At 37.3% G+C, this 22,196-nt stretch overlaps 1 protein-coding gene across 1 annotated transcript in view; it reads left to right on the forward strand.

Moving 5' to 3' along the window:
- Nucleotides 1-22,196, forward strand: part of LOC101478526 (uncharacterized) — a 59,952-nt gene that overhangs the window by 7,527 nt on the left and 30,229 nt on the right. The window contains exons 2-3 of the mRNA XM_076886281.1: nucleotides 14,878-14,985; nucleotides 17,716-17,846. The gene's annotated coding sequence lies outside the window, so the exon portion shown is untranslated. The remainder of the gene's footprint in view (nucleotides 1-14,877; nucleotides 14,986-17,715; nucleotides 17,847-22,196) is intronic.

A 22,196-nucleotide genomic window follows, 5' to 3' on the forward strand; every position in this document is an offset into this window, starting at 1 on the left:
GCTGATAATAATTTGGAGCTTTTGCATTTACAGTATAGTGTAAAATGTCTTTTTTGGCTTTCATAAATACAAAGTGCTGTTTGAGGGTTTAGACTTGGCTTTAGTTTAAAAATTACAATCAAGTAAAGCTTCATAGCAACATGGCTGAAACTCTGACAATTGTTTCTCATTAACTTTATTGGTAATGTTTATTTTGTTTTCTTCAAACTGAAAAAAGATATTATGGAAAGCATTTCTTAAACACTAACTAGGAAGTCTAATAAGGACGTCCAAGCAGTCTTAAAGAAGTAGCTCAAAGTGATGTTGAATTGACATCTGCAACATCAGTTTGACTTTCATTTTGGAGCATGCTGAACCTGATGTGCATTTACTGGACGAAAGTTTTCATCCCATCCTTGAAGTCTTGATCAAAAACTAAAATGATTTTTTTCAAGACATCAAATTAAAGAAAGAAAAAATGGTTTTGGGCAAATTATATAAAGATTAATAAGGATGTATATAATTTTCATCAGTGCTTTCTAATCCTGAACACATTAGCACTAAGGCTACATTCACATCACATGCTGATGTGGCCTGAATCGAGATTTTATAGCTCCAAATGACTGTGGGAACTAATAAATTACACATCAGAACTGGCTCACTTGGATACGTTTTCCTAGAATGTACTGCACAAGAGATTTACTAAAAACAAATGAAATTTAAAAAAAAAGAAAAAAAAGAATATCAGTAAGGCCTGTATTGTGAACAGTTTCCCAAGCCCATTTGGGACAGTCTCATAGACGATCCCAACTTTCACAAAGCTGGGTGTGTGCGAGAATAATTGAGATTATAGATGATGTCATTGTTTTTAAGAAATTGTTTCTCACCTGTAGATACAAGTCTTTGTGTGTGACTACTTCATTTGCCGAAACCTCCATTACCTTAACGTTTAGCTATGCCATTTAAGTAAGAATGATGACATCAGCATTCAGAAATTCACTTGATGTCAAATCTTTGGTGACAAGTTTTGACATTTTTATTAGAAAGGGCAGTTACAAATTTAAATTCAAGAATGTTTTAATCCATTTTTTTTCCTTGAATTTTCAGGAAAAGGTTTATTTTATTTATTTTATTTTCTTAAGGTAATATTCCAATCAAACATCCACATACTCAGCATTTATAATCAGTATTTTTGATCTTCTAAAGAAAGTAATTATGCACTTTTTCAGTGTCATGTTTGTGCACAGGTAGGTGAATGCAATTAGGTGACGAAAAACACCAAAGTGTCTTGTCTTATTGAGGTGCATTCCCATAGCTGTTATGCTTTTTTGCTCACAGTGCTGTCTGTCAGATGATATTCAAAGTATGTCTGTGTTTGCTGTCATTCTTCCTAAAGCTTCACTTGTGTTTGCAGAAGTGATTGTACATGTTCAGCAGCCTGACGGAGACAATATGTCAAATACCTGAACCTTAAAAACCATTACGTTGTCTTTTTATGCAGCTTAGTAATCATTCATTCTCCACTTAATGAAATGCACTTGATTAAAACAGTCTGACCGCCTGTATAACAGCAGATGTTTTGGCAGTGTGATAGTCTGTAGCTTTCAACTAACCACAGTCCTTCCAGGAGTAGATGTTCCAACATCTACTCCTGGGACGATTATGACAGTACAATTAGAAAAAACCTGATCAAGTGTTTCTTATTTCGAAGAGTTTCCGGGAGAAAACTTCCTTTCTTTAAGAAAAACATGGCAGTATTGTTTAGATTCATGAAACGATGTCCTTCAGACAGAGAAGACTGGTGTGGAGATGTTTGGCCAAAACCAAACACAGCATATCAACACCGCAAACTACTGCCAGCTGTCACTCAGCTGGCCATGATCTGCTCTGTGTACCAAAGTATTTTGGAGTCAAGTGTGAGACCAGCTATCTGACATGTTGGCCCCAATTGGGTCATTCAACAAGAAAATGATCCTAAGCACAACAGCAAATCTACAACAGAATGGCTGTAAAAGAAAAGGTGATGTGACGATCCGGTCAAAGTCCAGAGCTCAACCTGACTGAAATGCTGTGGCAGGACTTTAAGCAAACTATGCACAACCTCAATGAACTGAAGCGATGATGTAAAGAAAACAACCATAATTCCTCCAGAAATGACGTGAGAGACTGGAAAGGTCATATAGAAAGCAGTTACTCTAAGTTATAGGTGCTAAATGTGGTTCTACAAACTGTTAAGTCATGGGTGTACTTAGTTTCAAAAAACTAGAATCTTCTTTTGGAAAGTTTGTGGAATGATAGCTCGGCTTCACAAAACAGTATAATTATTTATCTTCTATTGCCCCTAGGTTTACAACAAGCCACCTATTGTGTGCAACATTCATTCCTATTATAATCAAATGTCAAGCTGTCTGGTATGGGAAACACCCCATAGTGGCATCTGGTGCCCATCAATCATTAACACAATGGAAGAAAGAATTTTTTATAAACCCCTGAAAAAAAAGAAGAAGAAAAAAGATCTCTGTGCAGTTAGTCACTGTGGTTTAAAGAAATGTTCATTAATGACATTTAGTGTTGTGCTAGCTGCCTTTCTATAGAACAGATTGTTTGGTGGCTCAATAAAAGACGTGGAGCTACTGTGCATGTGTGAGAGAGAAGAGAGACACTGGGAAAAAAACTTATTTACTATTTCCATGAAGTGAAAATAAAGATGTGCTTATGCATTACAAATTACTCACTCAAGTCATCAGTTTCACAACTCTAAGCCTGCAGTTCCAGGATGATTCAGTGTAGAAATACATCAAAATGTTAAAATAATGTTGTTGTTGTTTTTTTTAAAAAAAAACAACAACATTATTTTAAAAATACGGCATCTTAACATAAGGCTTGTTCTAGCTCACAATCTTTTAATTATGCACACACAGGAGTCACATAAAAGCATGACTGAATGTGACATTATGCCACAAACTGCAAGTCAACAGTGAATCATGTGAAAGCAGCAGGAAGGAGATGGTATGTTAGGAATCAGGGCGTGAGTTTTGAAGGACAAGATGAACGTACACACACACGCAAACTATTTGGTACCATGTTGTGATCTCCTCGTTTTAGTAACACTATGTAATTCAAATATTACTTTTCTTATTGGAGCTGCGGGTGGACTAGCACTGTGTGCTGGTATCAGTCCTGCAGGTAGAAACTCCCCTTTCTTTGATATATCTCTCGCATGACTTCACACTAGTCTAAGGTCAAGATGGCTGACTTCCTAGAAAATCACTTTCTTTCACTGAGCTGTTTATAACGCAGATAAGTTTAACCTGTCTTTCATAATGCCATTATTGCAGACTGCAGCAGCACCACTTTAACACAAACTCGAGGACTTCCTGTTCTTTTGTACTCACTTGGGTTGCAGGTATATGTGTCAGTAGTCACCTGCTTACAGTTTTCATGCTAGGTTAAACTAAGAGCCTCTCAGCTGTACTAATAATATTTAACATACAGACAAGGGCCATACCAGTGCTGTGTTTTAATCAGGTGATACAGGGGAGAGTATCAACAAGCAGGGGCAGGGGACAAAGAAAACCATAATAAATGATGAAATGAATAAAGCGAACTGCTGTGTTGAATATACTGAAAACAGTAAAGCTAATAGTATTTGCACTCTTAGCTACAGTTCATAGACCTACTTTAAAAAAAAAAAAGGTTTAATATCAAAATATACTTAAAGTAAAAATACTCTTCATGTGGAATGAGCCCTTTCAGAATCTTATTGGATTGCAATTTTTTGAGGTATTAATGTGTACTAGCGAAAACCTATCATGGTATTCTTCTTTATTTTCATCGGTTACTGCATATAGAAAGACAGGAAAAACAGATGTTCATAAACACCAAACAAATACACATATTTCTTCTTTTTCTCCTTTTCAAGATACGTATTCATTGTAAAAGATAAAGTAATCAGTTACAGGTACTAATAGCCTCACTGTTTGAACACGTATTTACAACTCATTGTAGTTCCAATTTGGACATCACATTAAGTCGATTCCAGTTCTGTGTTCATGGGTCATCTGCAGATCTATGAATTTGCTTTCTAATGTTGTTGTTACCTTTTGTTATCATTACATTATATTAAAAATGTAGCTGTGTAACAGTGTAGCTTTCAGCAGTCACATTTCTTTTGTCTGTTGCCACTGTGGCTGCTGTTTTAGCAAAAAATAAGTTTTAAAATCACTGACAGGGTAGTGATTTTAAGCTCTGTGGACACCATACAAACTGAATTGCTTTTAGAGATTATCAAAATAACTTACTATAATGCAATCCATTACACTATCCATTTGTAAATTCAATAAGAAGAAAAACTGCAGTACTGTATAATTTAGCTGAAGTGGGAAAGCTTCACATTCTGGTTCTAGAAACATCGCTCTTTTTGCTGTTGATTTCCTTCCATTTCATCATCCTTTCCAAAGCTCACACTCGCCTCCATAACATAGTGCTCGGGCCAAATGGTTTCGGTTTGAAGGTCATGAGCGTGTTTTGGAACCCATTTTCTACATCTTGTAAATTCTTCCGCTAATGGACACCTGAGAGTTAATTATTCATCTACATCATTTAGAAACTGCTACAGAGCTTCTCCTCGAATGCATCTCAGTGCATTTTTGCATTTTATAGCTCCTTGTGTTTTGTTTTTGTTTTTTCACTGCAAGTTTTAATGAGTGTTGTTTTGCATTATGCAGTACCTCCAGGCTTCAATTTAGCATCTGGGAAAGTTGGCTTGACTCCAAGACTGTGGTCACCCAGTGCTTATTACTCATTAAGCCTCATCGGAGGGCCGAGTGGGCGCAGGCTGGGTGGGTGCTGGGTGGGAGTTGCAGTGCTTGGTGCATGTTGTTGTTGTGGATGCTCTAGTTTTGAAACTAAACTTGGAGATGAGAAGTGAAGTGAGTTTAAAAAAGAAAGTGTTTATCATTTGCATATCCTTCTACTCTGTCAACAAGTGCAATATTTTTCCTACACATCATGGCTCTAGAGTAAAAAATTATTGTACTGAACGTGGTGTTAGCTTCTTATTAATTGGCATGTTTATTATTGTTTTCAGGGTAAAACTGATTTTGCTTTGCTTAAACTATTCAAGGGCAGTAAAACTGAAGCTTTGAAGCAAAAAGGAAGTAATATATTTCAGCAAATCAGCTTAAAAGCATCAGATTAGTCTCCCAGAGGCTAGATTATGTTAACAATGGCAGCATTTTTGACAAATTTCTAAATGACCAATTTGTCCAACTTCATCAAGGTTAATTTTTTTTTTAAATGCACCCCACTGACTGTTAGTTGGAAGAGACTACTGTGTGGTTAGCCTTAGGCATGTATGCCAAATAGAATACACATTTATCCAACCTTCATACCAAATTCATGCCAAATGGTAAGTCTTTGTTGTTGGGGTTTTTTCTCACACATAGGCAGGCCACTAAAGTATGTTTGGAACTAAAGAATGCCTCCAGCCTCCACTTTACTACTCAATAACCATCTCACTCTTATTTTCAAACATCAGTCGTTGCTAACCTGTTAGCTCTGGCCCATTTCAGCCAGGTCACCCTTGTGGTGGTTGTCAACATCATTCAGCTCAATCTCCAACGCCCATTGTTGTGAACTGCAGGTGGCAACAGTAGTCTTTGTTCTGCTCTGGAGATCTGCTGCAAGCTGCAGGGACCACTCTAACCAGAACCTTCGGCAGGTGGGGAGCTGGTTCATGTGCCACTAAACCGAGCTCGCAGAAGCTGCAGAGCAAAACGAGCTGCCATCACCAGCTGCTGAAATCTGTCAAGAAGTGGGGGAGATGGCTGGCGTTTCCTCTGTTATTTATTCTCATTAAATGTATATAGTGTTAGTTTGTAACTCATTTAAGCAAGCGTAGGTGTACCGCACGTTCATGTACACACGTACCACCCCGCAACCACCACAAATAGAATCTGATTCTAGAAACACTGACAGGGGATGGAAAACAGTCTTTATGACATAAAGACTGGAAATTATAACATATCCAACACACTATTCCAACTGGGCTAGGCTGACTCTATTTGTTGTTTAAAGAGTCAACCCTAAATTCTGATAGGGCATGAGCATTACGTTACATGTTGCTGTGTTGCAAAGCTCTAATTTCATTATGGTCATACGTTGTCATTGCCTTTTTTTGCCACCACCTTGTTAGTATCTGGTTAAGGAGGGGCAGCAAAAACTATTCAGATGAGAAGGTGTTGAGTGTGTAACACCTGGAAGTACTGGTAATTCTTATGTTATAGTAAAAATAATTTTTAAATAAAATGGAAAGATGTGTGAAATAATTTTCTTTTACTTAAAGCCTTGAAGCGTTTTGCTCACTACACTAAGTGCTGTTTTATTGGGTAGTCACTCTTAAGACAAACTATGGAACAGTTCTCACTGTAGTATTTGCATCGTACAATGGTTTACACTTTTTGAATTGTGAGGCTTTATGTTTTTCAACGATGCATAATTTGGGTCAGGCATATTCCTTTGCCTGTATTTGGACTGGTCAGTATTGAGAGATTCAGGCTATCCAAGTAGTTTTAAGTACTACTCTTAAATAAATGACTTTACATGCATCACATAGCCAAACGTTACTAGATGGCCTAGCTGAGTTATTGCATAAAGTCACTAATGAAGTCATATGTCTATGCATAATTAACTTCTACAAGTGCTTCATCAGGGGCGTCTCACTTTTCTCTGAGCCTCTGAAGGATTGCTGTGAGACTGCCCATCAGAATCTCTTCTTGAATCACATATTGTCCATTAGCTGTTATTTTTATCTTATTGTTGCAAGACATTTTTTTAAGCATTTTGTCTGTATTTTGTTGGACGGTTCACATAGAATCAAACATCTGTGTAAATCTGTGGTAAAATGTAATCATTCACCTATAATGTGTCTGTCTGCAGACCAAAACTCATGACTGCGCAAATAAACATGCAGACACATTCGAGGACCCACCCTGTGTAGTGCAAACAGAACCGTGTTTTACATCTGTCGCCCGTGTGGGTCTTGGATTGTGTCCAGTTCTTTAGAAGTTATACGGTATAATGTTATTTTCAACTAATTGTGCTTTCAGTCGTGGAAAGTCCCATTATTTGTAAAATCTAAATATATTTATTATTTTTAGCTTTCAAACTAAAGGCTGGTACTTTCACTTCTTCTAATCGGGGACACTCCCAATAGGACACAAGGTTGTGTTTTATGTTCTTGTCTCCCTGAGTGTGTAATTTCCCACTGCATGTTTGGTTTCCTTTAGGTCTACCTGCTGTGTCTTTGTGTTGCTCTACCTGTTTTTCTCCCTGACTGTCGGACAGACGACAGCTCACAGAGGTTTTATTTCTTTTGGATGAGTCTTTGGGAGGAGCTCATCATAAGTAGGTTGCACACCCAGCCCTGCACACCTGTGCATGTGTATGCATTGCGATGCGGTTGGGTGGTGGTGAGAGTGGTATTGTGCCAAACCCTAAAATAACCCAGAGTAATACCTGTATGCAGTAAAAACATACCATTAATCAGTCTGGTGTAGGTCGTGCATTAGGGTAAAAAAGGAAGTTACTGGAAGATGGTGGATTATTTTCCGTAATGACACTTTATCTGCCACAGTTTTTCCATACATGTTGTGGTAATCTTTAATTAAGTGTTCCCTAGTTTAAGCTGTCATCTGCATTAAGATGCCAAATACATTTTATTTTCACATCATCACTTGACAAATGTATAAAGTTTTCCTTTTCCCTCAGTTTAGAAAGTGCTTCCTGAACATCACCTAGTAAACTGTGTGTGTGAGCACTTTTCAAGAAATGGGGGGGCATAGTGGTTTTGTTGTGTTTGACATGGTTAACGTCAGGGTGACAAGAGATCTGATTAGTTAATTGTTAACTACAGAGGGACAGGCCCACCTATGCTTCAATTAAAAGGGGAAGTGACAGGAAGAGGGCAAATACAGGAGAGGTGGTATTTTGTTTATTCACCTCATTGGGTACAGACAAACTGGTTCTGCTGTTTTATACTGCTGGTGTTTTTACAGAGAGAGAGGAAGAGGCGACTTTTGTTGTGATTTGGCACTATTTAAATAAAATTGAATTGAATTGAAAGAACTGCATGTCCAGTAAGGTTTAGCTGTGATTAATTAATCAACTACAATCCTCAGTACTGGGTTGGTTTCGAACTTGAATTTCTAAATAAGTTCCGAAAGTTTCCAAAGAGACTAAACACTCTGTTTGGTCAAAGTTATGTTGACCTCCTTGTCCTCCGCTGTGTATTTTCTGCATTTCTGCTCCTCCATTGTTTGATCCCAGTTGTTCCAGTTCGCAGTCCAGCTGAGTAGAAATAGAGTTCAAAAATGCAGTAGAAATGTCTGTTGTGGTGTAGATCAGTACCCATTGTAGGCGTTTCCCCTAGAAATCAGGTTGGCAGAAGTGTTAAATTCAGCACAACTGAAACACGTATGTTTTTTGTAGTTTTTAATACATAATGGATGACAGTTGGGAATTTAACTTTCTATTTTCACTGTGTATAGTAAAAACAATGTTTTTGACAGAGCATGGGAAGTAACAGGTTCTATCTGGTGGACTTACATTAAACATAATAGGCCATTTAATGTGCTAGCAGCCAGCAGGAAAGATCCAGAAATGAGAATTTCACCACTTAGCTTCTTCATTTTCAGATGCAGTGTTAGGTTTCTGAAAACATCTTCACAGTTTTGTTTTGACAGAACTACAATTTTAGAATAGAATAGAATAATCCTTTAATTGTCCTACAAGGGGAAATTTGGTAAATTTTATTAACAATTTGGTAAATTGTATTAACAATTATAAGACAAGCCTTAAACTTAAAGACATAAATGTAGTTTTATCTGACGGAGGTCTTTATTTTGAAAAATTAGAATGACATTTTTAGCATTAGGAGTTAACCAGACTATATTTAAAGAAAAAACACATGACTTGGCAATTTTGTAAATTAACATAATCATTACACTGTTAATGAACTTCGTCACTAAAAGTTGTTTCCATAATGAAACATTCCTCGTCAGTAAATGTTACTGCAAGGCGTCGCCTGCTGTTCACTCCCAGTTTAAAGCTTCTGGTGGCTCAAAGTGCATCAGTGCACAAGGTGACATACCAGAGCTGTGAGTCATGAATAAGGCGTGCTGGGTAGGAGAGGTTTCCTTGTGTACAGACATAGTTGCTTGCTGAGCAACAAATATCTGCAGTTATCGTGACAGTGCATGCCCATAGACCTCTGACCCTTTTATCTGATAAAATGCCTCACTTACAGATTTTAAGATTTTTTTTTTTCCTAAAAAGAAAATTGTAAAAAAAACAAAAAGAAAATTCATTCTGAATAAGCAACTATTCACCATGATATTCAATATTAAGAGAGCTAGTGTCAATGACAAAGGTGATGATGCGTGATTCATAACTTCCTGTGGGTGGTAGAGTGTCTCACCTGATTACATAACATAATATTATTGGTTTAAACAATGAGATCTTAAAAAAATATCTTAGAAGCGATCTGAAAAGAGGGAAAGTAACACTCTTATCAGGAAAATCTTACTTTCACTAATGACAGCGTTTCATATGCTCCTGGAGCAGGGACAACTCTTGACTAGGTTGAAGGTTTTATGATTTCAACTCTACACTGGACTGCAGGTTAGTTGAATTTGAGCTAACTCATTTATGAGTAAAAGTGTTCTGGATTTTTTTTTTTTTAACAGAATCGGCCAAGACTAAATCAGAGTCAGAGTAAAGCTTCAGCAGGCTTATAGCCTATTTTAGCTCATATAGGTTTGGTTTAATAGCACATTTGTGTTTACAATTTATGGTTTAATGTCCTAAAGTCAATTTCCTCCAGCAGCTGTTTTCAGGAAACAAGCTTTTAAAAGCAGTCGAGTGCAGGAAGGGGTCAAGGGGGCCATGCGTGAAGTGGCTGCTTGTATTTTTTGTAAACTTAATCACATGACTACAAACACAAAGGGAGGCTGACAACATGGAGAAGCAAAACGATCAGAAAGACATAGAAAGTGACCTTAAGCAAAATCAGCACAGAGGGCTTTGAAATGACTACAAAGGGATGCAAAAAGCAAAAGAAGCATGACCGACAACCTTAAAGAGACAAAATAAGAAATGCCACGTGATACACAGAGACGTACAACGGGAGTGAATTTGGAGCTGGCATTGATGAAGTGTAAAAATTCATGTTTTCCTGAGGAGTGATATAAGGTAAGCAGACTGTTCCTTTAGGTCCACCTCTATGATAAAATCTACACACATTTACACAAGGAACAGAAACGCATTAAGTGGCTTTGCCCTGACATTAGCCAGTTTTATTACTGTCTCTGAAGGATGAACCTGGACTTTATAATTTCAGTCCAACTGCAAAATCTGGCAAGGTCTGGACTTTTAATCTTGCTGCTTAAATCTTATTGTGTGCATATGATTAAAGAGTCTTGAAAAAGGAGGGGGAGGCCTTCAGAGGTATTGGGAAGAAGGCCTCACCTTCCTCATACCTGCATACTTATAAAGGTGTGTCTATTTAACCTGCTACAGTCATTAGACCCCACCTAGACACACCCTGGGGACTCCCCCTGACTTTGAGGGGTCAGGGCAGGAACTGGTATTTGTGACATGGGTTCTTGTACTCTTTAGGATATCTAAATAATACCTTTAAAAACTGATCTGCATATGAAATACAAGGTCTGAAATGCCTAACCCATGATACTAAAACTTGCATTGTCTTACAAATTGGACCAAACGTGTATTACAATTTAAATACTGGTTTAGCTGAAGTTTTGTAACAAAGTTTTAAGTCTAGAGCTTTTTCCTCCCTCTGTATCGCCCTCAAACACACACACATAAGAGGCTGAGTGAGCTAATCAATCAAGCCCACAATCCGTGACAAACCTTGGCTGGAGATTAACTGACCAGCTCACATTCTCTCTCCACCAGTCTCTCTAACACTCTCTCATCCTCTCTGTCTCAGAGGTTGTAGTTAGGGTCATCTCCATGTACACAGTAGTGCAGCCCACCCACTAACACATACACATGCAAACACAGAACCCCCCTGTGGTCTGAGCTCAGTCAGGAAATGAGTTTTGAGCCCGTCTGTCATCATGAGCACTTCTCTCTCTCCACGTCCTGCAGTGAGTACTTATGAAATGTTTCACAGCTGAAAGCTAAAGTGTGAGATAATTAAGAGAGTTCAGTTTTACAAGTTTGGTAGCAGCTCGTTTGAAGCTGTTTGTTGAAATGTAAGGCTTGATCAATGAAGAATTTACCTTACTGAATCTTTTGCAGTGATAAATATTTGATGAGATACCTCAGAGTGAGACATTTCAGAAAATGTTTTTTTTTTTTTAGCTACAAAAAACATTTCACAAGTGACAGTTGTGTATGTTTGCTCACTTGGTCAGTTACCAAGGGGTGCCCGCAAAGGAAGCAATTTGCTTTTACGCTTTGCTCGCTGTTTCTTGCAAGCAGACATTTTGGGCTTTGGTTGCTTACGTAACCCTCTAACCTTTTTAGTACCTTGTCATATGTCAATCAGCTGTCTCTTTAATTCACATTAAAAGTCTCTGTGATTGCTTGTTTCTGAGTTGAGAAAGATTTACTTGGACCTGCCCACTTTATGTTGCCAGTGGATCTATCTCCTTGAGGTTGTAAATGACATTAATTTTCAGTGGTCTTTTTTTCACTACGTTGCTGCCCTGTTAGTATTGAAAGGGAAAATAAATTGTGATTGTCAAATTAGCTATTTAGCTAGCCTAGAAATAGCTTTTAAATTCAGTATTATAAAGCCTCAGCTAAAACTAAGCTTTTATTTATTTTGCTTTATTCAGGACGGTGGCGCAGTGGTTAGCAAACTAAACAAGGTTCTTAGTTCAGTCCTACCATTGTCTGTCTCTATGTGTTAGCCCTGCAACAAACTGGTGACCTGTTCACAGTGTACCTTTCCTATCAACGAAGAATGAGTGAAATTGCTTTCCAGCAGTGAAATTGTAGCTTGTAACACTTTGCAAATGTAACGTTAGCTGCAAATGGCTAACGTAGCCTAGCCTCACGACGCCCCAAAACACTTCTCTTAAGGTCTTCTCACTTCTGTTGTCGGGTGAAATCGGAGACAGAGTTGCATAAAAAAATCAAATTGTGATTAGTTTGGTTGCTAGTAGATTGTCTCCTGCAGTGTTTGTGGACGATGTCAATTACATTCTGAGCAGTAGTGAAATTTCAAGTTTGATAAAAACTGGAAAAGGAGTTTGAAACTTTTGTCTTCAAAGTAAAAGTTGTGCCTTACTGCTGCAACCAGTGTGTTGTAAAAGTGGCAAATTTTACTTTCATTTCATTTCGGCTTTGTTTGTTTTGCACTTTTTACAATTTTAAATTGCTTGGCCAATATTTGGTGAGTGTTTGTAGACAAGTTGATGTCCTCTGTGCAAACTAGAGGCAACTTGAGCAACATGTTAGTGACCAAATTAATTGCAAGGTTGTTTTAGATCGAGTATTGTGCATATCTTTGTGATCATTCCCACCTAGGGATTGCCAAAAACCTCACGTAACCACTTCTCATTTGGTTCAGGAATACAAATTTTTCTCTAGTGATTTTTGGTTGCTAGCAGGTTATCCAGTGGTCTCAAGGCCTTAGCCATCATATTTTTAAAATGTAGTTATGTATTAACACCATTTGTGTTTTTACTCAAATATGTATTTAAACATTTCTTTAAGACCATAGACAGTGTGAGGTTATATTATTCTTACAGTTGCAGCATTTATATATGACTAATTTGTTTCGCCAATTAGGTTTTGTCGGGAAGCATAATTGGAAAAACAAATTAGCAGTATATAAACATAATTTCTAGGAGTAAGGGTTGTACAGTAATGAGGAGAGAATTATAGCGTCCCACATTCATCAGCCATTATATTTTACTTTCTAATTACTTTTTCTGAAAAGAATAGGACTTTGTTGGGTCCACTGAATGTCACACACCATTTAAATACTGTAAACCAAGAATGGTTTTCCTATTTCTGTCGTCTTTTAACAACTAAAAATGTCTCTATGCTCTCCCAAGCTCCTGTCAGCGCATATAATCTTTCTCGGAGGGATTAAAATACAATGGACTTGTTTTGATTGCTTTTAATCAGACAACACAGACTTGGTGTCATGAACAACCAGCCCACTCATGTTATGAATGCATCCACTCGTATGGCGAGGAACGGAATTAATTGCCGCTGTCCATCTGTAGTTTTTATATATGTATGAAGATTGATTTTCTCATTTAAGTTAAAAATGTACATATGAGTCACTGAGGTTCGCTGCTTCAGCTCAGTCTGACAATGGCTCTCTGTGGTGGGTTTTGAAGCTGGTGGGTGGGTGAGAGTCTACTCAACAGGCAAAGTTGTGTTGTTACCAACACCTCCATTATATGTCTCTCCTTCAGAACAACATTGAATATTTCTGAGTTTATGTTACAGAGCACTTTGACATTTAAAGACTGAAACCAACTTAGACAATTTTAAGAGGTTCTGCACTTTTGCTATTACAAATAGCTTATTTGTTTCACTTTAAATGTTTTTGTACCAGCTCAGCTTTTCCACTGGGGAATTTTCAAGTTTGTGTTGCTGATATACTGCCAATCATTTTTCTGTAGGTTTGTAGGGTAATCCATCAAGGTGAAGACAAAAAGAGAGTCGTGTAGCTGACATTCTGACACACAGAGATGTGACCTCTCCTCCAGGACAGGACAGGAGCTCTACAGAGCATGTCATCTGACAATTTGCTTTATCATGTGTACTTATTTGGAGGTCTGCTAGTCAGCGCAACAGCTCAGTTGAGGCAAGGGCTAATTTTTATTTTATGCAGTATTTAGAACTGGAACTATTAGACTTTCTATTTAAGCCACCTTATTACTATCTAGATCTGAGACTGTTGACAAGACCAAATAAAATTTTATCTATATAATGAAAAGTTGTAACCTTAAATTACTTGCCTGGTTGTGTCTTTTTTGCTCTAAATAGGAACATATTTAACAAAATGAGCATTATGTCACAATAAAGAACACTTGAAACGAGCATTTGAAGCCATAATCTCATCAAGAAAGCATTTACTGCGACCATTAATAAAGTGAGAAGTGGGCCCTTTTCTCATAGACTCCAGTATAATCAGATTTCTATTTGCAACCAGAGGATTCATCCCCTGGTGGCCATTAGAAAGAATGCACTTCTGAAATGTCTGGTGTTCATCTTTTATATGGAGTTGATAATTTTATCTTCATCTTTTGTTTTCAGTTATGTTGAGTCAAATTATCTAAAGCAGCACAATGGGGTATTTATTTTTTAGCGCTTTGATCTTTTTATTCTGTCTGATTTTATTTGATCATCTGCTTACATGCTCTGTGTTACAGATGGAAAACAGTTGCGTGCTGGTATATCCGGTCTTTGCTTCAAAAGTGCATAACTTTGAAGTCAAAATTGAATTTAGAGGTTCAGCGTTCACTGCGGAGGGTAGGATTTGATAAATTTCAGCCTTCCTCTCTCCCATTGCTCCTCTTCATTCCACACAAATGAAAATGAGCTCATGTGGTTAAAAAAAATCACAGGAGCGTGCCTTGCTAATTGGGTGTTGTTCTAATTTCAGTTCACAATGTCATTTTGTCTTCCAGGCAGAACCGTTTGTCCTTCAGTTAATCTCAATTTCTACTCTAAATGCCCACTTTAGTTGCAGAATGTCTTTCTCTGTAATAGCAGCTATTAGCATTCAGACTCAAAGTGGTATTTGGTTGCTGCAAAAGCCGTAGTTTGTTAAGGATACAGCAGATTTACTGTGTGACATTTGCTGAGATGAAAGATGATTAAATGCTCTGCTTCTCTCTACAGTCTCCAAACTTCCAGCGGAACAAAGAGGAGTTTCCTGCTTCGTTGGAGAAACTCCGGCAGCTAATAGAAGAAGAAGTTCACATCCTAGAATCATCCATTGTTGATCAGGTAAATGGCAAAACAAGAGAAAACCTGCCTCCAATTAATGTAAAGTAATGTAAAGTAAAACTTGTATAGAAGAATATAAATATAAAAATGAAAAGGTTTCTGTTATAAAATATAAGCAATAAAACAATAATATATGAATTATACAAGGGTAAAACAAGGGTTAACGTTATAATATAACAAAAATTACAATGCAAGTATAAGATATGATGAAATGCACAACTCATCTTTCATGAGTGAAGTCATTATAAATTTGTCTGAAGGTCAGTAGAACAGCAGCCGTAGGATCTGAAACATAAAACCACCACTGAAAAAAGCCCTGTTAGATCATTATCACCTGTATTATTGAGGCATCAAGTATTTTATGCTTGATGTTGGCTGGAGTTGGCAGTTTCGATTTTAACGTAATGTCTGTTAAACATGAGTCTTTGCTAGAGGGTATGGGGCTAATTGCACAACACTGCCTTAACTGCATTCCTCCCAACAGTCTGTATGGGGGTTTGTTTTTCTTATTTCCACTCTCTTTATGCCATTGGCTTGATTCTTCCCTTCATTTCTCTGTGGGAATCTGGGCCCGCTTCTCTCTGTCTGCCTCTCCTCCTCCCTTCCTTTCCCTCTTTGTGGATGTCTCCTGAGGCCATGTTCAGACAGGCAGCTCAAATCCGATTTATTCCCCTACTCTGAGGCCTTAATTGCAGAAAGTAAAATAATAAAAAAAGAACAATCGAGATAAACCCGCTTTTGAAAAGCTAGTCAGTTGGTTTTAATGTCACACTCTGAAGTTTTTTATGATCATAGTTTCATAAATGCAGATGTGCTACCAGCCAGTCCTACCGGGAATTTCGAAGATCTTAACTTTTTATCACCTTCACCCTGTGCTCTTACATAAAACTGATTGATGAAGTGTATTACCCAATGACATGACATGGTAGAGAGCACTGTTAGAGATTACCACATATATGATATTCATAGTCAAAAAGTAACACAAGTTAGTTTAATTTTCTGTTCAGCTGAAGAACTCTGATTCAGAAATTTAGTCACTTTCACTGTGGACAGTGAGGACTAAAGATCATATCTGGGAAAAACAAATCAGATTTGGCTGCTGAGTGAACATAGTGCCAGTTTGTCTCTCAGACTGAGTCACATGGACACATAGACACACAGACGAAGGGGAGGATGAGGGTGATCGTCATGTTCTGCCAGGATGACTCAGTCGGTCTGTTGTCTTTCAGCCTACAGCCGCTCACTGAAGGACTCTGTCACCTTGACAAGTTCAGACTCACAACCAGAACTTTATATTCCAACTTGTTATGTACTCATAGGGTCTCAGTCCATTTCTTTTCACCTCCTCTCGTCTGTCTGTATTTCTCATGCCTGGTGATTCATCCTTCTTCTGTTTGACAAAGTGAGACTTCTGAGAGCTGTTGCGTAGTACTCTGCAGACTAAATATATAGGATGACTTATAAGGTGGCTTATCTGTGCTTTGTCTTTTTTAATTGTCAGCAGTTTCTCTGAGATTCAGTTGTTAAGAATTTTTCTTACCTCACCTTATACTAAATAAAACAGTTCATACGCTGGGTGTGTGGATCCGAGACAATAACTGAATAAAAATAGTCACAAATGGACCAGGATATGTCAGTACCAACTTCATTACCTTGACTGCTTTTTCTGTCTGTATGATCTGTCCATTGTGTGGTGCCAGCATCAACTGGTGGAAAGATTATGTCCTAGTGGACTTCCGCCTAATTAAATGGTAAACAGGTTTTCACTGTAATCTAACAAAACTAAGACTCTGTTGTCTACTGTAGTAGCTCTGGGCATCACCACTATGGTGCCTTGAATGAAATGCTCATTGTAAGGTATCAGCAGGTTATACTGCTTGGTTCCCAGAGTTGAATTAAGCCTAGTCTTAGACTAAAAGAACATGTTAATCTCGGAGTAGGCTTAATTAGTGGCTGGGAAACTGAGCTGTAGTTTAGCAGCCTTGTTAGCATGTTAGCGTTAGGGTAAAATTATAGCTAAAGGGTAATGGGGTTATTAGCTTTTTAAAGCTGTTTGGCTACAAACCAAAGTAAAAGTACTTTTGGCTGCTCCCTCATTTCCCAAGGGGAAGGGGGGGGGGGGGAATAATGGTTGGATTTGCGAGTTTAATTTGGCAGGATTTTTTTTTTTTGCTAGATCCTCTTCCTCATACAACCATCCAAGTTTGGGACTAACAATGGAGTACACTTATTTATGCTGCCCGAGGCTGGCTTTGAGACTGTCAATTATATCAGCATTCTTTGATTTCATTGTGTATATAGTTTGATTTGAATATCACCATGAAATATATTGTTCAGTAAAGGTTGAGACATTTTGTTCAATATTACAACTTCCTGATTGTCCCAGATGAAAAGTTATTTATCACTACTACATAATCTTTATCAATCTGATTAACATGGTGGGTTTCACAACACACCATGTTTTTGACATGTTTTCCTCTGTTCGCATTAAAGTTGTGTTGACTAGTATGAAATTGTTGCATATTATCTTTTGTTCCCAGAGTTTACATCATACAAATAGATTCTGAGGAAATTTTGCAAATATTATTCCTAGATTGAGCAGAAACTGGAGGTTTTCCTGTCTTTTTTTTTTTTTTTTTTTTTTTTTGTGATATTGCTGGTGGCCATCGAGAAAAATTTACTAGCACTAGTGAGTGGCACCTGAAAGCTCTAATGACTGTTCCATCTCAGGGTTTGGTGTGTGAGGCCACAACAGGAAAAGAGGGACTGCTGGGATTTGCTGTTCTGAGCCAAGAATTGACCTTTCACCTCCAGCAGCTGCAGAGACGGACAGAGCAAGAGCTCAGCAACATACGAACACAGTGAGTCAAAATAGTTTTTGTGGTTTGGTATTAGGAGTTGTGAAAGTGTTTCCTTTCAAAGAGCATATTTTTAGTTTCTTGTTTCTTGGACTTGAGAAGAATGGATAGTTGATGAAGTTTGAGTTTTCTTGTATCTTCAAGCACCTTGTAACTTCAAGAACACTGCTGAGCAACACCATTATCTGTTTTTTGTTCATAACCTTTCTGAACAATGTTAGTATGTTCAGTCCAAGACACTGGCTTAAGTTCTTGAATCAGGATTTTCTTCTGCAATCTGGGTTATGTCTTAAATCACTCCGGAAATATTTTCAATAGATGGTATTTGTTGCATCATATGATCAAAGTACTTCTAGTTTATTGTCCTGATGGTAGTGAGAATTTCTTCTTCTTCCACACTGGTGACTTTGGCTGTCCAAAGTATCACCGGTCTCCCTGCACCTCTAATCTCCTACAGGAAGCATTAGTTAATGTTCATGCAATAACACTGTGTAGGTTTATATGACAGTACGTAGAGTGATTACATTCTTGTCAGAACTTTTCTCATTTTCTGAAATGAAACACTGGTTCTCATCATCTTGGCACTGGAGGTATTTATATCATGGTAGTTTACTTCTACAAATGATGCTTCTTCTAACGTCTTAAAAGAAGAAACTAACCTGTCAAAGCCTGTATCTTTACGTTATCATAAAGATAAAACATTAGCAACCTATTTAAGAAGTAAGGCTCTACACCCCTACACACGGGGCTGTAGACTGACTGCTGGCCTGAACACTGGCTTATCCTGATTACCCTCCTACATATTAATGCATGATAAAGATTTCAACAGTCATCTTGACAGGCCAGTTTTCTCGAGAGTAGCTTGTTTTTTTATTTCTGTTGAAACTGTATCACGCTATGACAGGTTAGTTGTTGACAGATTTTCTCTCTGGTTCATTTCTGCAGTAAGGACATCTGGAGATGATGAGTTTCTTTTCATTGTTTTGTTTTGTTTGCTTAGTGAAAACAAAAAAAGTCCTTTTGCACGTTAAACCCTTTAGAGTGACATACTTAAACAAACTGAAAACACCCACTTTCAAACCTAATATTCTAAAAAAATGAATCTGCTAACATTAAAGTCAGTGTTTACTGAAGGATTGGTGCAGGAAATTATATGACAGAATAGATCAAATTCACAATTTATTCTTTACATGTTGACTAGTATCAGTAATCTTAGAGTTTAGGTTCCCACCAATTTCTTTGATTGAAATCTACTGCTATGTGGTACTTCACCACATGAGTGAGGGTGGAAAACACCTCTGTTGGTTTGTGGTGTTTTGTCACACACCTGAAACATAATTGTGGGAGTTTTGCTGTATCTCATAACAGGAGCGGCTCTGCTGGAAAAAGAACAGGATCCTGCCTGCCTTTATATTTGGATTTCCCAAAAGAGGGAGTGGAGGGAAATGGAGAGAAAGTGAAAGTTAATGGCTCTTCTAATGAATTAGGTATATTTATGTGTTTGTGCACATGGTGATCTGTGTAATTTAATTACCATCAGTGGAGACATCCATACACTAGCATACTTTTTGACTCATTCTTATTCTAATGAAAATTATTAGAAATTATTAAAAGCCATTAACCTCATAATCTTAATACACGTAATTCCCTGGTGTAAAGTTGCCAGTGGTGTGTGGAGACATTTTTTGGTCTTTTCTGGGCTTTTGTTGAGTTTTACTGTGCAAAGTTATGATTTTAACGTGATTGAATGTGATTGTCATCTTCAGTGAAGCATGAATAGACTTAGAAAAACTGTTTGGAGCAGCATCTGCAACCCGTCCCTCTACATCTCAGGCAGACAAATAACAAGCACATCCACGTTATGTAACAGTTGGCCAGATCAACAGAAGTATGGATGTATGCTGATTGCAGTAAGATATGTGCATGCTGGATCCTCAACCCCTTGCTATATGGAGTTTTCTCCTGATAGCTCACTTCACTGTGAACAAAATAGTTGAATAGCTGGATCTGTCCAAACCTGAAGATCTGTAAGGCAAGATCTGTAAAACAGAGACTTTAAGAATAAGAATAAGAATTTTATCAGATTAAATAGGGTGAAGTCAAAAATGTTTACACCAGTAAACCAAAAAGGAAATTCATTGTATGAGCTTTGTTCTGACTGTGCTGAAGTTAGCAGGTAAAACAGCTGAATTATATATATATATATATATATATATATATATATATATATATATATATATATGAAAAAAAGACCACAATGCTGACGTTATTTGTTTTATGTTACGTTATGCATGAAAAAGTAAAATAAGTTGCTCCATGTCATTGGGTTTCTCTGTATGTTGTAAGGTAGGAGATAATTGCTGCTGTGAATTGGCACTACATTAAGAAAATGTCATTTAAGTGAGCTTGTGAACTGTTAGCAAATCACAGTAAATCAGATGGTAACAGGTCTTGGTCACCGCCCTGTTCTGTCTTCCTCTCTGTACTCCTGCCATCAACCCGTCTTTTGGCAGACAAGACGAGCTGAAACACATCTTAGGATTGAAGGTGTGGCAGCATACACACACCCACCCACACAGACACACACACACACATTATTGTGAGCATATTCCCGGAAACCTCCTAATTTCTCAACCCTGTTGGTCCTCAGTGCCAACGCTGATCGTCTCTTGTCACAGCTTGGATCAAAAGCTTTATGAGCAGAGATGAATAATTTCCCAGTGAAACAGTTACATGTTTTCATCATGTTGCCCTGCCCAGTGGTCCCAACTTATTGTATCCACTTAGCTTACTGGAAGAAGACGTCATCCTACATTAAATTTATTGGGGTTTTCTTTGGCTCTAAAGGAGGCTTACCTAATAATGTTGGAGCCAATGCTGGGTTTGGTTTTGAGCAAGGTGAATCTAAGACTCAACATTCTACCTGAGTAGTGCTTAACAAACAGTTTTCATAACAAGCACACAGCAAAACTTTGAACTTTTTTAGCTTAGCTTCTTTGTTAAATAAACTCCTCCAACATAAGTTTCTCTGTCCTCTGACAAGACAACTGAGCTGCTGTTTTGAGAGTAAAACCTTAATCCCAACTGATCACTAACCCTGGTTTCAGTTGTCCTTCACACACGCTGTTCCTAACCTGAAATAATGAACAGTACTATACGCAGTGTGACTGTCCTATAAGGCAGCTAACTTGCAAAGAAAATGCAAAGAAAATATAAATGTATTTAGAATTTTTTTTTTTAGAAATTTGTCAGCATGAAGAATTCTCTATATGTTCAGTTTTTCTAAAACAAGGATAACAAGGATAAAAAGTTCCAATATTCTTTGGATTGTTGGACTGGAGAGAAAAGGCCAACTTCTGTCCAAGTTTTCTTTTTTTATTGAACAGTTTCCTAGACCCCGACTGATGCTTGAAATAAAAAAAAAAGATTAAAAAAATTTAAAAAAAAATTTAAAAAATTATTTTGAGACCAATAGTCCAAACGTGCTGTTTTTATTTATTTATGTTTATTCAGTGTTAAAAAACAATAGAAAAACAATACAAAACAAAGAAACAAAAAACAAACTGAGAACATCTTTTTTCCCTATAATTAATTTGTACAATGGATAAATTTACTGTCACTTTAACTTACAAACCGCTTACAAAAATAACAATTACACAAGTATTTCAAGTTTTATTATATCTGCATTATAAACACAACATCACAATTTGAAATATTGTAGCTATCATCAGTATTGCTGTGTTGGTGCTAAATGTATCTGTGGAAGAAAGCCTTTTTTCTGTTATTAGACAACTTAATTCTGACTTAATAGTGGGAAAATTGTTAACTAATTAACACATTGTATGTAAATGCACAAATGATATAAATGTTTTAAGTGTAAATTATCTTTGCACCAATCAGAAATCTCACATCTTGAAACTTGAACAAAGAATATGGGATGTCGCATTTATGAGAAGAGAGCGCTGGAGCTGTTTGAGTGTGTTTTTTAAGTATCTCAAAACAAACCTCAGCTCCTGATCGGTCTCATTTAAAAATAACAAGATGGACTTTTTATTTTAAAGATGTGCAGCAGTGCATTATGGAACAAAAACTCTCATAAAATCTGTACAAAAACTCACAGACTTGGAGGAAAAAATAAAGTGTGATTGTGATGGATTATATGTGTTGCTTTGAGCTGTATTTTCCCATAGACAGACTGAAACTTAGTCTTCAGTCTGGTTACGCAAGGAGAAATCAGCTTTTTGCCAAGACCAACAGGCAGACTGGCAGTTTGGAAACTACCCAGCTGAACTCTGTCAACTCCTCTTCTCGTCTTCATGTTCTTCTTCTGTTCATTCAGTTTCTACTTCATAG

Source organism: Maylandia zebra, linkage group LG7, assembly GCF_041146795.1.
Source record: "Maylandia zebra isolate NMK-2024a linkage group LG7, Mzebra_GT3a, whole genome shotgun sequence".
Taxonomy (NCBI): Eukaryota; Metazoa; Chordata; class Actinopteri; order Cichliformes; family Cichlidae; genus Maylandia; species Maylandia zebra.